The sequence below is a fragment of the Lampris incognitus genome, chromosome 17, assembly GCF_029633865.1.
Source record: "Lampris incognitus isolate fLamInc1 chromosome 17, fLamInc1.hap2, whole genome shotgun sequence".
Taxonomy (NCBI): Eukaryota; Metazoa; Chordata; class Actinopteri; order Lampriformes; family Lampridae; genus Lampris; species Lampris incognitus.
The window spans coordinates 26,970,989-26,984,697 of NC_079227.1; positions in this window are offsets into that span (position 1 = coordinate 26,970,989).

Sequence of the window (13,709 nt, forward strand, 5' to 3'; positions counted from 1 at the left end):
GCTACAGCTAATGGCTAGACCCCAGTGCATGTCGATGTGTATTATGTGAATATTTAACTTAAGCCATAGTAACTGCAAATATCTGATTTGCATTAACTGAAACTGTTAAAGCCATAGTAACAGTTACTATTAGAGTACCATTGACTGAAAATGTTGAAGTTGTAGCACCTGCAAATATTTAACTGAAAATGTTAAAGCCAGAGTAACTGCAGATATTTAAGTTGCAGTAACTGAAAATGTCAAAGCTATAATAGCTGGCTGCTAATATTTGAGTAGCATTGACTGAAACTGTTCAAGCCATAGTAACTGCAAATATCTGATTTGCATTAACTGAAAATGTTAAAGCCATAGTAGGCTAACTGCAAGTATTTGAGTAGCATTGACTGAAACTGTTCAAGCAATAGTAACTGTAAATATCTGAGTGCGCCGGCCTTCAGCCCTGCCCTAACCAAGCTCTCCAAGAAGTGCACCTGGGTGCGTGTGGACTCGCTGCTCAAAGCCCTCCGCCTGCCTTGTGCCCGCCACCCGTCGCCACAGACGTCAAGAGGTGAGCCCCGCCCTTGATTGCGTGTCGTGTGTCTGAATATACCGTGCAGAGTCAGTTAATTTACCTGTCTCTGTGGTTTCTTGTCTAACTCTTCTCCCTCCCTCTGCGTGTGCTGCCTTCATCACCAGGCTTCGACAGCAGTGCGCCAGCCTTCAGCCCTGCCCCAACCCTAAGGCCGTCAAGAACCTGTGCGCCTGGGTGAGCGTGGACTCCTTGATGCTTCCAATATGGCCTGGCATTGTAAAATGTGCTCCTCTTCTTTTACTTCAAGAGCGGAGTTATTTGGACACTAGACTGCAGCACAGCCACTTCTCCAGAGTTAGCCCTCTGCCATGCCTCTATACAGATTGCATGTGTACATTTCAGACACTTGATGCGCTGCGTACACATTTGTCAAGATATCATACTATACAACTTAGCAGTTGTGCTGAGCAGAGTCTGAGTCAGCCTCAGTTATTTAAATGCTCCTTATACACATTTCAACAACCTTTTTTGAATCCATTCTCTTCAGCCATCTCAGAAAGCATATAAATCATGAGACAGTGGCGTGCCCTTATAAGGATTGTAGCTATAGCACAAATGTGTACTCTTCATTCAATACCCATAAAAGTAGAGAACACCAAGCAAGTCTTGCATCAGACGTTCAACCTGGCCTTGTCATTGAGGACCCCCAGAATCACCAAGCAAGTACTTCTGATGTCACTTGTGATTTGCACGGCGAATCCCCAAACCAGAGCACAGAAGTGGGGGAAGATGATAAGTGTGACACTGATCTTCTAAGAAATCAACTTAAAATGAATGTGTCTTCCTTATTTCTGAAGATGCAGGCTATCCTACATATCTCAAACACAGCTATTCAAGAAATAGTAGACCACTTGAATGAGATCTTCACTTTATCTCAGCCATTGATCAAGGAGGCAGTTAATGACATATTGCTGAGAAATGGTCACAATATTGCAGAGTCTAAACTGAATGAAGTTGTTGGCGCTGTCATGGACTCCAATATTCTATCTACATCCACCTCGAAAGGTGCAGAGTTGTCTTCATCCAAGCGCAGAAAAACCTTTATTGAGCGCAACTATCCATGTGTGATGCCAGTGGAGTATCAGTTGGAACAACCTGGACACACCAGCATGTATTTTCCCATTCTTCCAATGATTCAAGAGTTGTTTAAAAACACAGACATCCTTAACAAGATTACTGAACCAAATACTGCATCTGGTCAGTATGTGTCATGCTCAGATGGCTCTTACTTCCTTGAAAATGAGTTGCTGTCTTCAGGGGACCCCATCCTACCGCTTCAGCTATACATCGATCTTGAAATTGCCAATCCGCTTGGCACGTCACGCAAGATTCACAAATTTACAGCTGTATATTGGGTTCTTGCAAATGTGCCACCTAAATACCGATCAGCATTACATACTATACAGCTAGCAATGATGGTGAAAGTGACAGACCTTTAGTATTAGTTATTCTTTTATTAACCTCAGAAAAAGGAGGATGTGATATTTTCTTAATGCACCCCCGACCACTAGGTGGCGGTGTTGGTATACTGAGACTAGTTCTATTTGTTTTTATTGAAGAACTCAACATTACAAAACTTGCATTATAAAAACGTACATAATATTGTAGCAGCTGAAGGAAGAGCCGCATAAGATGTGTGCGCATGGAGACAGACCTATGAGACTGTTGTGTTTGTCTCGCGCCAGTTGGAGGTGCCGTTGTCAAAGCAGGAAGTTGTGCAGTATTGGCGTGGTTATCGATGAGTTTAGAAGCTACACAACTCGCCGATAACCACGCCAACACTGCACTAACTTCCTGCTTAGACAATGGCGCCTCTAACTGGCGAAAGACGAAGCACGCACACAATAGTCCCATAAGTCTCTGCGTGTCCGTGCGGCTCTTCCTATAGCCGCTACAATATGGAACATTTTGCGTGATTTGAAGTGAAAGTTGTAGTTGTTATTCATCCGTTTTGAAATGTAGGCGTATGCGGAGTTCCAAAGGATCACCAACCAGAACCTCCCCAACACATTCTACGCAGAGCTTGACCGACATCTTCCTCGACTTATGACATTATTCAGACAGAAGGCGTCCAAAACGGGGAAGACCTCAGAGGCTCTTGCTGGGATTTTTCAAGTCCACGACGAACAGGTGAATAGATAATCTTGCATTTGGAAAGGCTGAATTATTTAAATGAGATTTTCAATAGACTAAGTGCATGACTAGTCCAGTTCCAGTACTTCCTGGAGGAAGCTTACACATTGGTTTCCTGTGAAACACTAGAGCTCCGCAGTCCCGCCTACTTTGGTGACGTACAACGGGACCCGGTAGTCAGAAAAAAGGCTGTTTATGAGCCGAAAACATTATTTTCTTTGTTTAGACAGAGTTAACACAAAAATCTAATATGGGGTTTGTCACATTTTACTATAATCTATAAAATTGGATGTTAAACTAAAATTTGGTGACTGCCGGGTCCAGTGCTATGTCACCAAAGTAGGCGGGACTGCTGTGCTCTGTTGGATGAAGTGATTAATCAGTTGTGCTGCACACCTGAAATGAATCACTTCATCCAATAGTATTAGACAGGAAACCAATGTGTGGGCTTCCTCCAGGAAGTACTGGAGCTGAAGACTACAGATATGCACGTAGTCTATTTAACAATTGGTTTACTTTGTTTTAGTATTTGTCTGATTGTATTAAAGACGTGAATAGGATTATTTGTGCATATATTCTGATTGGGCTTTTCCAAATCAGCCTTAGTAAACTTTTGAGTTTATGCACTTCTGTTTTTTGTTTGATCTCAATAGGAAATGCACGACATCCATACCAGGCGTACCACTGTCCTCCATGCCCTTCCCGTCTTTCTACATGAGGGCGCCTCTGGATTTCTCAGAACCTGTGCGCGCACAGTGTCTCCTTTGATAATTAACATTATCACTGTAAATTAAGTGAACAGTTATCAAAGTCCTACCATGTTTTAGAATGTTACTTTGTTTAGTGTATCCATAGTTTGTGTGATTTGGAGCACGATGGTTTGTGTTAAGACTGGGTAACTTCAGGGCTCAAGCGCACAACACAGGGAGGCAGAAAAAGGTTGAATGCCCCGTAGGGTGTTTATTGCTGTTTTGGGGAAATGGGCCGGCAGGGCGTGTCCAGGTGGGTTGAGTGAGAGGCAGGCAAGCCGGCTCCCTGCACTCCTGGTCGGGGGTCTGCGACAACGCAATAAAAATGTTGAGGCACAAACACACACGGACTACACTACGATACTTGCCAGGTATATCTTGGAAAGATCTGGCGATGAGTGACTGGAGGAACCGGGTTCTTGTAGGAAGATGAGGGTTGATGAGAAGGTGAATACAGGTGTGCAGTAGCCAGCTGTGTAGCTCATTTATCTCTCAGCTCAACTCGTTGCACCTGTGGCTTGTTGACGGTGGAAAGCTCGTTGGGAGTGAGCGGAGGTGCTGGGGGCGTGCGAGGCAGGGGCAGGCACAGAGGGGGAGGGGACCGTGTGTGAAGGTGGAGTCGTAACAGTTGTCGATTGTCTCTCTCTTTCATTTAGGACGAGCCTGATGGGCCAGAGATTGGCGATGTTCCAGTGGCTCTCCTTTCGGTCATCACGGACAGTGAGACAAGTCCCGTTCACTACCAGACTGACAAAGTATCAGTCGTCATTGAAAGTGAGACTGTGATGAGCCTTCCGAGGTTTGGTGACGCCTTTGTAGGAATGTTTGGTTTGATTTATGCTTTGCACCTCAGTTATCCCAAAGGACTGACAAACACTTTTGAATTTATTCAGAAGATTTTACTTGGTCTACAAGATGGTAAACTGTCGCCAAGGCTGCAGACTCTAAAGAATGACATGATGATGTAAAAACATACTGAGACTTTTTTTTAATTGGGCATTATAAAAACTTACATTGTAGCAGCTGAAAGAGCTTAGTCCAATCAGACTAATCTTGCCGATAAATGCTGCATCCAGTGTGGGGAAGATAAGTGTGACACTGATCTTCTAAGAAAATGAATGTCTTCCTTATTTATGAAGATGCAGGCTATACATGTCTCCAGTTATTCAACTTTATTATTTTGATTTTATTTTTTTATTACTGAACGAAATACTGCATCTGGTCAGTATGTGTCATGCTCAGATGGCTCTTACTTCCTTGAAAATGAGTCCAATAGAGCACAGCAGTCCCGCCTACTTAGCACTGGACCCGGCAGTCACCAAATTTTAGTTTAACATCCAGTTTTATAGATTATAGTAAAATGTGACAGACCCCCATAGATGTTGAAATTGCCAATCCGTTATTATGAATGTTATTTTTTTTAAAAACGTATGCTTAATAAATAAGCTTGGTTTACAAAATAATGTGGCGTGCCTTTTTTTTTATATGAATGAGTTTCCAGAACTCAGAAATTTTGACGTAATCAGTTGCCACAAATTTTTTGAGTTCTGGGAACTTAGTTTGTCATAGTAACTACAAATATTTGAGTTGCATTAACTGAAAATGTTAAAGCCAGACTAACTGCAAATATTTGAGTTGCATTAACTGAAAATGTTAACGCTATAGAAACTGCTATATTCTAGTAGCACTGACTGAAACAGTTCAAGCCATAGTAACTGCAAATATTTGATTTGCTTTAACTGAAGATGTTTAAGTCAGAGTAACTACACATATTTGAGTTAACTTTATGATCACTTTAATTTAACATTGATCAAAATGTATAAGTCCCTGTAATCTAAACTTTTAAGTTCTGGAAACATTTGACTTTTAAGTTTATAAACTTAAAAAAAAATAAGGCAACTGATTACGTCAAATTTTTTGAGTTCTGGGAACTTGTTCGGGTTTACAGTGTACAGGGTAAAAAAAAAAATCCACGGTATCTCGCGAGCTCTCACAAAATGCGCGCGTGCCAAGTAGTGTGAAGTAGATCTGCTAATGACGCACAGGGGACCCAAAACGTACTTGCATTTTTGATCAACAATATACTATTTTCCAGGGCTTTAATGCATGATCAGCGTGACAGATGAATAGATCCGGGGCTATTTTTTTTTATTACTATTCTTATTTTGTAAAACTAGGCTAGACTAATAATCCGGTGGCTTAGTGAAATGATCGTTACGGAGCGGATAAAAGCGCCATTTTTGGTAGGATGGTTCCTTAGAGTCAGTTATTGGATTTTAGGGTAGGAGCCCCTGAAAAATCTCGATTTAAAATATCAAATTGCAACACTGTCAATGTCAATGAAGTATCTGAAAATCTGCCTAGTATTTTTCAGACAATATGCATCATAAAATCATCAAATCACTTCCAAATGTGATAAAGTTGGCAATTTTTACAGAAATAAAGTCCCCAAACATTAAGTATTATCAACAACACATTTAATGCAATGATGAATACAAATGAACATGCATCTTAATGTGAAAACATGGGGTAGAAGAAGTGAGTTACTGTTTATTGTGTCTATCTGTTACAGTTGCATTTGCAAAGAGGTGAGCAGTCCAAATTTCCAGTGCTGCATTTGCAAGAGCTACAATCCCCTTTACATGAGCATCTGATGAGCTCTCTGCAAGCTCTGGAGACCTCAGGAATTGTTAGCCAGACTGGCACCTATGATCCCGATTCCTTGGTCCATCCGTAGCTCTCTGGAGAAAGAATGGCTTGGTGGGTTTTGTGTACTGGTGGTCCAGATGCCTGCTTGGTAGACTGCCCGTTTCACGTGCTGGAGGAGTGCATTCTGGGTAGGAGGTAGTTTCTCCATTGTTCTATTTTCTTCACAGAAGAGTTCTTTTCTTCTTTGGTTAATTGAGTTCGAAGGACTGGATTTGTCATACAGGATGACAGTCAATCTTTCAAGCTCACTGAACTGCTGGCTATCTACGTTTAGTTGCTGGAAGGGATGCTTTGCCAGGTCGATGAATGTTTCTGTGGCAGCATCATAGGCTTGCCAGGCCCGCCAAGCTGACTTTTTACCTTTTCCATTGAAGGCAGATGTAGTGTCACAGCCGGAATACGCATGAAACATAGGCAGAGCTCTGGATTTAGGTTCCCCCAGGCTTTTGCACATGCTGTTGATGTGGTAAAATCTGTACTTTTTGCCCATCCCAAAAGCCACCCAGAAGTCAGTCAGGGGTTGAATTACCAGTAAATCATGAAACAAGCCTGCAAGGATGACGATGACATCAGTGTCCACAGTGCGCACAAGGACAATTTTTGCTCCATGCTCCAGCGCATGTTGTACATGGACCACAATCCTAGTGTCAGCCTCCTCATGATTGCAAGAGTTCATTGTGCTACTGGAACCAAAAGACGACACAGCTTGCCCTGATGTGACATGCAAAGCTTTGGTTTGTGGCCAGCTGAACAGTTCAATCTTGGATGTCAAAAAGTCAAACAGCTCCTTATTGCTTGGATCACGGAGAAAATCCATCAAATTTCCGGGCAGCTTTGTCGGGCCTGACACTTTTCTGCGAACACCTTGTCCTCTCTTTTCGCGGGTGGACTCCTTCAAACTGTCTGGGATGTATGCGTCCCATACAACATCCAGCCGCTTGGTATTATGTAGCTGCTTCTGTAAGTAAGGGATGAAAACCTCATCTGCATAGGTATCAACTGTGGTCACTCTCACAGTGGGCAGGCAGTGGACAATGACTGCTCCATCAAGGACTTTGCAGTCATAGGTTGGGGGTGGCTCTGGTTGCCCTGGGTGCTCAAGACATCGCAGCAGGTCAGATTTGGTGCCGGTCAGATGAAGTTTCCCAAAGGCTGAGAGGGAAGGACTGTACCTCATGTGTGAAGAATTCATCCAAGTTACTCTCACGGCTTTGCATAGCTATATATAGCTGGCCAAAGAGTGCCACGTTGTTCTGAAGCACTTTGATCTTTTTCCCATGTTTCGCCATTGTCTTGCGTCGAGGTTGCCTGAAGAGTGCCAAGGCATTCCTCTTGATTGGATCATGGATGGAGCGTGTCCGTTCTTCAAGCACCTTCTTGACAAACTCCTGATATTGTCTCTTTCCTGTCTCTTCCAAGATGAGTACTGTATTCACGACGGATTTATCTGTGCAGTTCTGGCTGTCAAGAGTCACAAGATCTTTGAAATCATCCAAGAAAGGATTTCCCATTCTTTTCATGGTTTCAGATAGACTTTTGACTTGTCTCTGAAAGGTCTTCTGCATTGCAAGACCCTGCTCGTGGTGCTGGAAGTTCTCTTCATTATCTTCTTTGAGATATCCATCTTCAAATTCCCTTAGCAATCTTGCCAACTCTGGGCCACACAACAACAACAACACAACAACTATTCCAGATTGCACCAGCTAACATTTTTGACAAGCCCTAGCTAGTTGCTAGCTAAAAAACAGACCTCTGCTAGCATTAGCTGTTTAATGGAGATAGCTTAGCTAATCATCTTTACTTCCATATGCTCATTGAGCAACATACAGCACATTTTCATTGATTATTATTATGATTTTTACCTGAATTTCACTTGTTTGGTTGCAGCTCTGTGTGAGACTGTGTTGCATTGAGACAATGCTGATATGTGATGAGTTATGGAGGGAAACTCATTTTGACAGTTGAGCTTATTTTGTGTAGCGCCATCTGGTGGTCTGAATGTATAGTGACACAGTATTTGTACATTTGAACAACTTGATGCTAAAATCTAAAACAAAAATTAAAGAGATAACACTCCATGATGAACAGGGCATTTTCTCTCTTTTTTTATTTCTGCCTATTGTGTGCAGGGCTATATGGAAGATGTACAGGCACCAGGTGTCTTTGTACTCCGTTTTACACATCATTAAGGGGGGGGGTTAATAATCAGGGGACATTAAAAATCAGTTTCAACTTCTTTTGTGTGCAATAAATAACAATTTATCATCAATGTCCTCTTTATGACTCAGAAAAAATATTTTTTTGAATACAAGAACAACTTTTGTGTTCTGTATGGGTATTTTCAATATTTTTGTGGGGCTCCTACCCTAAAATCCTTTAGTTGGTCCTAGAGAAGCCTCATGCAAAATTTGGTGCTTTTATCCGCTCCGTAACGGTACGCCCTAATATGTGCGCTAACCCTCTGGACTATAAGTTAAAACCTAGTATACGGATGGACCACGATTACATTTATTAAGCGGCTGTTTTTGCACAACTGCATTTAAAAAGCGTCTGTTTTGACATCAGTTCCGTCAACAGCGGCTGTACTGGACAGCAGTTTTCAAACCCTGATTATTTATACAGTTAAATGGCGTGGATGTATTTGTATATGAAATAATCACCCGGCTACAATCACTGCCGCCGTGATCACTGGAAAGTCTGGACGTGACACCCCTTATAAATGCGCTTCAGTTACCACCAGCTTACTTTAGATGGCAATAATTTTCACTATATGGCTATTAGCGCTGATGTTTTTGGATTGGACTTTTTTGCAATGGGCGTTTCTTTAGTATCCATGAACAGTATTATATTACGTTCGTTAGCATGCGAACCGCTGCGCTGATTCATGGCCAATAGGGAAACTCACACTTCCGTGTTTATCAGCAACGTCGCTGGTCGGCCGACCAAATGACGTCATTGGTCGTCGCTAGCTGGAACCGTCGTTGGTCACCTGATCCAGCAGCCCAATCGTGTCAAACTGATCACTCAGTCATTACATTACATTACATTAGTCATTTAGCCGACGCCTTTATCCACAATAAGTGCATTTAACGTAGGAAATCAGAAGAAATACTAGTCATCAGAGGTCATAAGTGCATCTTCTCTCTAAACAAGCATCTAAGAGAAAAACCAGTGCTAAAGTAAAAGCGCAAGAAAGAGATTTTTTTTTAAATGAATGAATACAATAAGTGCTAAGAGCAAGTAACAGGGTAGTCGTTCTTGAAGATGTGAGTTTTCAACCTGTGCCGAAAGATGGGCAGCGACTCCGCTGTCGTGACATCAGTGGGGAGTTCATTCCACCACTGTGGGGCCAGGACAGAAAGAGCCGTGACCTGGTCGATCGGCAGTAGGGGCCTCTGAGCGATGGAGCAACCAGGCGTCCTAAGGCAACAGAGCGAAGTGGTCGGGCGCGGGTGTAGGGCATGACCATGGCCTGGAGATAGGAAGGAGCTGTTCCTTTCACTGCCCTGTAGGCTAGCACCAGAGTCTAAAACTGGATGCGAGCAGCTACTGGGAGCCAGTGTAGGGACATGAGAAGGGGAGTTGTGTGGGAGAACTTAGGGCGTTTGAACACCAGACGAGCTGCAGCTTTCCAAACAAGCTCCAGAGGTCTGATGGCCGACGCCGGGGCGCAAGCAAAGACGGAGTTGCCGTAGTCCAGCCGGGAGATGACCAGAGCCTGGATGAGCACCTGTGCCGTCTCGTCGGTGAGGAATGGCCGAATCCTCCTGATGTTATAGAGAAGAAATCTGCAGGAGCGAGCAACCGATGCAACGTTTGCAGCAAATGACAGTTGGTCGTCCAGGATCACACCCGATTCCTCGCAGTCCGAGTTGGCATCACCACGGTGTTGTCAATGGTGATGGCCAGGTCTCGGTGTAGGCAACCTTTCCCCGGGAGGTACATCAGCTCTGTCTTGTCCAGATTGAGCTTCAGGTGGTGTGTCGCCATCCACTCCGAGATGCCAGTCAAGCATGCAGCAATGCGTGTCTCTGCTTGTGTGTCAGAGGGAGGGAAGGATAAGATCAGCTGGGTGTCATCGCCATAACAATGGCAAGAGAAGTCATGCGAGTGAATAACAGAATCCAGGGATGTCGTGAATAGGGAGAACAGGAGAGGACCCAGAACCGAACCTTGTGGAACGCCTGTAGTCAGTCTGCGAGGCTCGGACACAGATCCCCTCCATGTCATCTCGTAGGAGCGACCCATCAGGTAGGATGCAAACATTGAGAGTGCAGAGCCTGTGACACCCAGCCCCTCGAGGGTAGAGAGGAGAATCTGGTGGTTCGCTGTGTCGAACGCAGCTGTCAGGTCCAGGAATATCAGGACGGAGGAGAGAGGGTTTGCTCTCGCAGAATGCAATGATTCTGTCACTGCAAGGAGGGCCATCTCTGTCGAGTGACCCACCTTGAACCCAGACTGGTTGGGGTCCAGGAGGTTGTTCTGGTGGAGGTAGTTGGTGAAAGACAGCACGTTCGAGAATTTTGGATAGAAAGGGTAGAAGGGAAACCGATCTGTAGTTTTTGACCTCAGATGAGTTAAGTGATGGTTTCTTGAGAAGGGGTCAGTAGCCAGTCAGCCAGGGACATTCTCGTTTGTAGGGCTGGCCCCGCTGGCCGGCCCAGTAAAAAAAGAAAAGAAGAAAAAAGAAAAAGAGATCTTGGGCTATACATAAAACATTCAGCGCTATATCAAAGAAAGCTGATTCAGTTCATATGGACACAAGATTTATTGAGAGAAACGTAACATGGCAGCACGGTGGCACAGTGGTTAGTGCGGTCGCCTTACAGCAAGAAGGTCCTTGGTTCGAGCCCCGGGATAGTCCAACCTTGGGGGTCGTTCCGGGTCGTCTTCTGTGTGGAGTTAGCATGTTCTCCCCGTGTCTGCGTGGGTTTCCTCCGGGGGCTCCGGTTTCCTCCCACAGTCCAAAGACATGTGGGTCAGGTGAATCGGCATTACTAAATTGTTCTTAGATATGAATGTGTGTATATGTATGTCTGCCCTGTGTGATGGTCTGGCGGCCAGTCCAGGGTATCTCCCCGCCTGCCGCCCAATGACTGCTGGGATAGGCTCCAGCATCCCCGCGACCCCGAGAGTTGGATAAGCGGTTCGGATAATGGATGGATGGACGGACGTTGAAACGTTTCTCTCAATAAACGTTTTGTGTCCAGATGAACCAATTTAATGTTCTTCGTCTTTCTTACCTGGATTATTGAACATGCATAATGACTTTCAGGGCTGTAGCCTCGGACGTCCAGGCCTATAGGACGCCCCTGCTAACCTTAACCTAAGGTAACCCACCACAACCTAGTCCCACAACCGCCCCCCCCCCGAGTCGTAAAGGCACGACAGCACAACAATGAGATTGGTCAGTTGCAACGATGGTCCAGGAGCAACATTAATTATGATGTCGTAGGAACATCAACACGGCGATATCAGATACACCCAGAGGGGTACCTGTCACCACTACGTTCCCATATCTGAACACGTGTGTTCCTCATGTTTCCCCCTACCAGTAAACCTTTTGTTTCACCTGCTACCACGTCTGCATTTGTCTCCTCAATTCCTGCACCCTCCGCGTGTGTGTGTGCGTGCGTGCGTGGCGCGCGCTGATGTCCTCCTTGCGTGCTGCGTTTTTGACTAATCTAGATAACCTGTGCGGTATCGGTGCTTTTTCCATACATACCCTCCTTTTACTGAAGCGCTGTTGTAGAGGGCAGGCGCCCATTGGGGGGACAGGGGGGGGAGACGTGCGGCAGCGGCACAGAGAGTTAATGGGGCGCACTGCATACGCGCTGTGCCTCCCCCTAAAGCAAGCTGCCGCCTATATCCCAGGAACCACTACCTCTGGGCGTAGACTGAAATACAGACCCCCCCCCCCCCGGCCAGAAACCCTTGATTGCTAAATTTATGAGAAAGATTTGTTGTTAAGTGTGGATGTGAAATAAGTTCACAGGGGAAAAACAATGAATGGCACTGTCATACTTGGCTGTCCCGGCGGCCTTTCGATGTCTCTCTCCCCAAGACGGGCATCTTCCTATCCCGGTAAGTTCACTCAGAGAAGAACAGCGTGGAAACCCTTGATAGGGCTGGTTTTAACTTCAGCCTTCAACAAAATACAAAAGACACAGTGTAACGTCTCAAGAAGAAGGGACATGATAAAACAGTGGCAGGGAAACAAGGGACACGGGCAGTGCAGTTACAAAGTATCGTATCAGAGAGCGGAATCAGTCACGCACAGTCATCCTTTACTACCTAATCACACAATTTTCTGTACGTCTGAAGCCTGTGAGCGGTGCTCCTACCGCTCACCAAACCCATACACGGCAGGCATCATCTAGACTAGAAAAGTTTTTTTTATATATATATCTAACAAAACTCGTCATTTCTTACGGGGGAGAAAATACTGTTGCTTACCTGACCTCTGGGTACTCTGAACCACTCAAGAAGAAGTCAAAGAGGTGTGAGAGATGACACGGCCCCCCACGTCCGCTCCGTGAAGTCCCATCGTCCAGTGCCCAGTAAGTCCGTTAAGGTGGAGGGATGCGCCCACGTATCCACGGCTCACCATTAAGCTTTGACTCCACATAAGAAAAGATGCTGAAGGTGTTTCTCTCTATACCTTCCCCTTGAGGCAAGAAACTCCTCCCATCGAAATCTATTCGTGGAACATATTATTTGACAGCTTGCCCACCTCAGAATTAAAAAAAAAAACGTATGAACGTCGTCTTCGGATATTCGTGCCAAGGCCGATGGTTAAGACGCCATAAGGGTGCAGACGGTCTATGGCTTTTGAGTGTGGAGATGAGTCTGCGCTTTCTCGACGCGTTATCCCATTTGATTTGACGATGGGGGTCACGCACCTCCTCACTATAGTTTGTACAAGTTTTACTTCCCCAGCACTGGCGTCCGCTCAACCTCCCCGATCTATCTCTCAATCTAACCTTTATTTTTGATTATATACATATATAATATTTGTGTGTGTGTAGATGCAAGACAACATCCTAGTTTGTATTGGGAGTGAGGAAGAGGAAGAGGCTTAATTGGAAACGGAGTAGATATTGTCTTTTTTTATGAAGAGAATGATAATAATGACAAACTTGGACGATATTGCCCCTTTCGCTTGTATTTGCATGCATATTAGAAAAACCCACACCATTTTTGTCCCCCCCTTCCCCCATTTGTCATTATTTTAAGTCGTTTTCATACGGGGACTAACGAATACAAAGCCCATCCGCATTTTTTCAAACGTGTTAAAAGTTGAAATGACGACAACAACCCCCTCAAACGGCTCCAAACACAAGATGTTTATTAAAACGACAACTGGTAAAATGAATACACGTTTGTTCAGTTGAAGGATGCTGTGACTTCGTTTCGGCCGCGTTTCCACAACGAAAGTGTTGCAACGTAACACGCGCGCGCGCACTAACGCGCGTGCGCACACAAACAACGTATATATTTTTTGACAATTTACAATGCGCATATACACGTGTGTACAAAATGCGTTT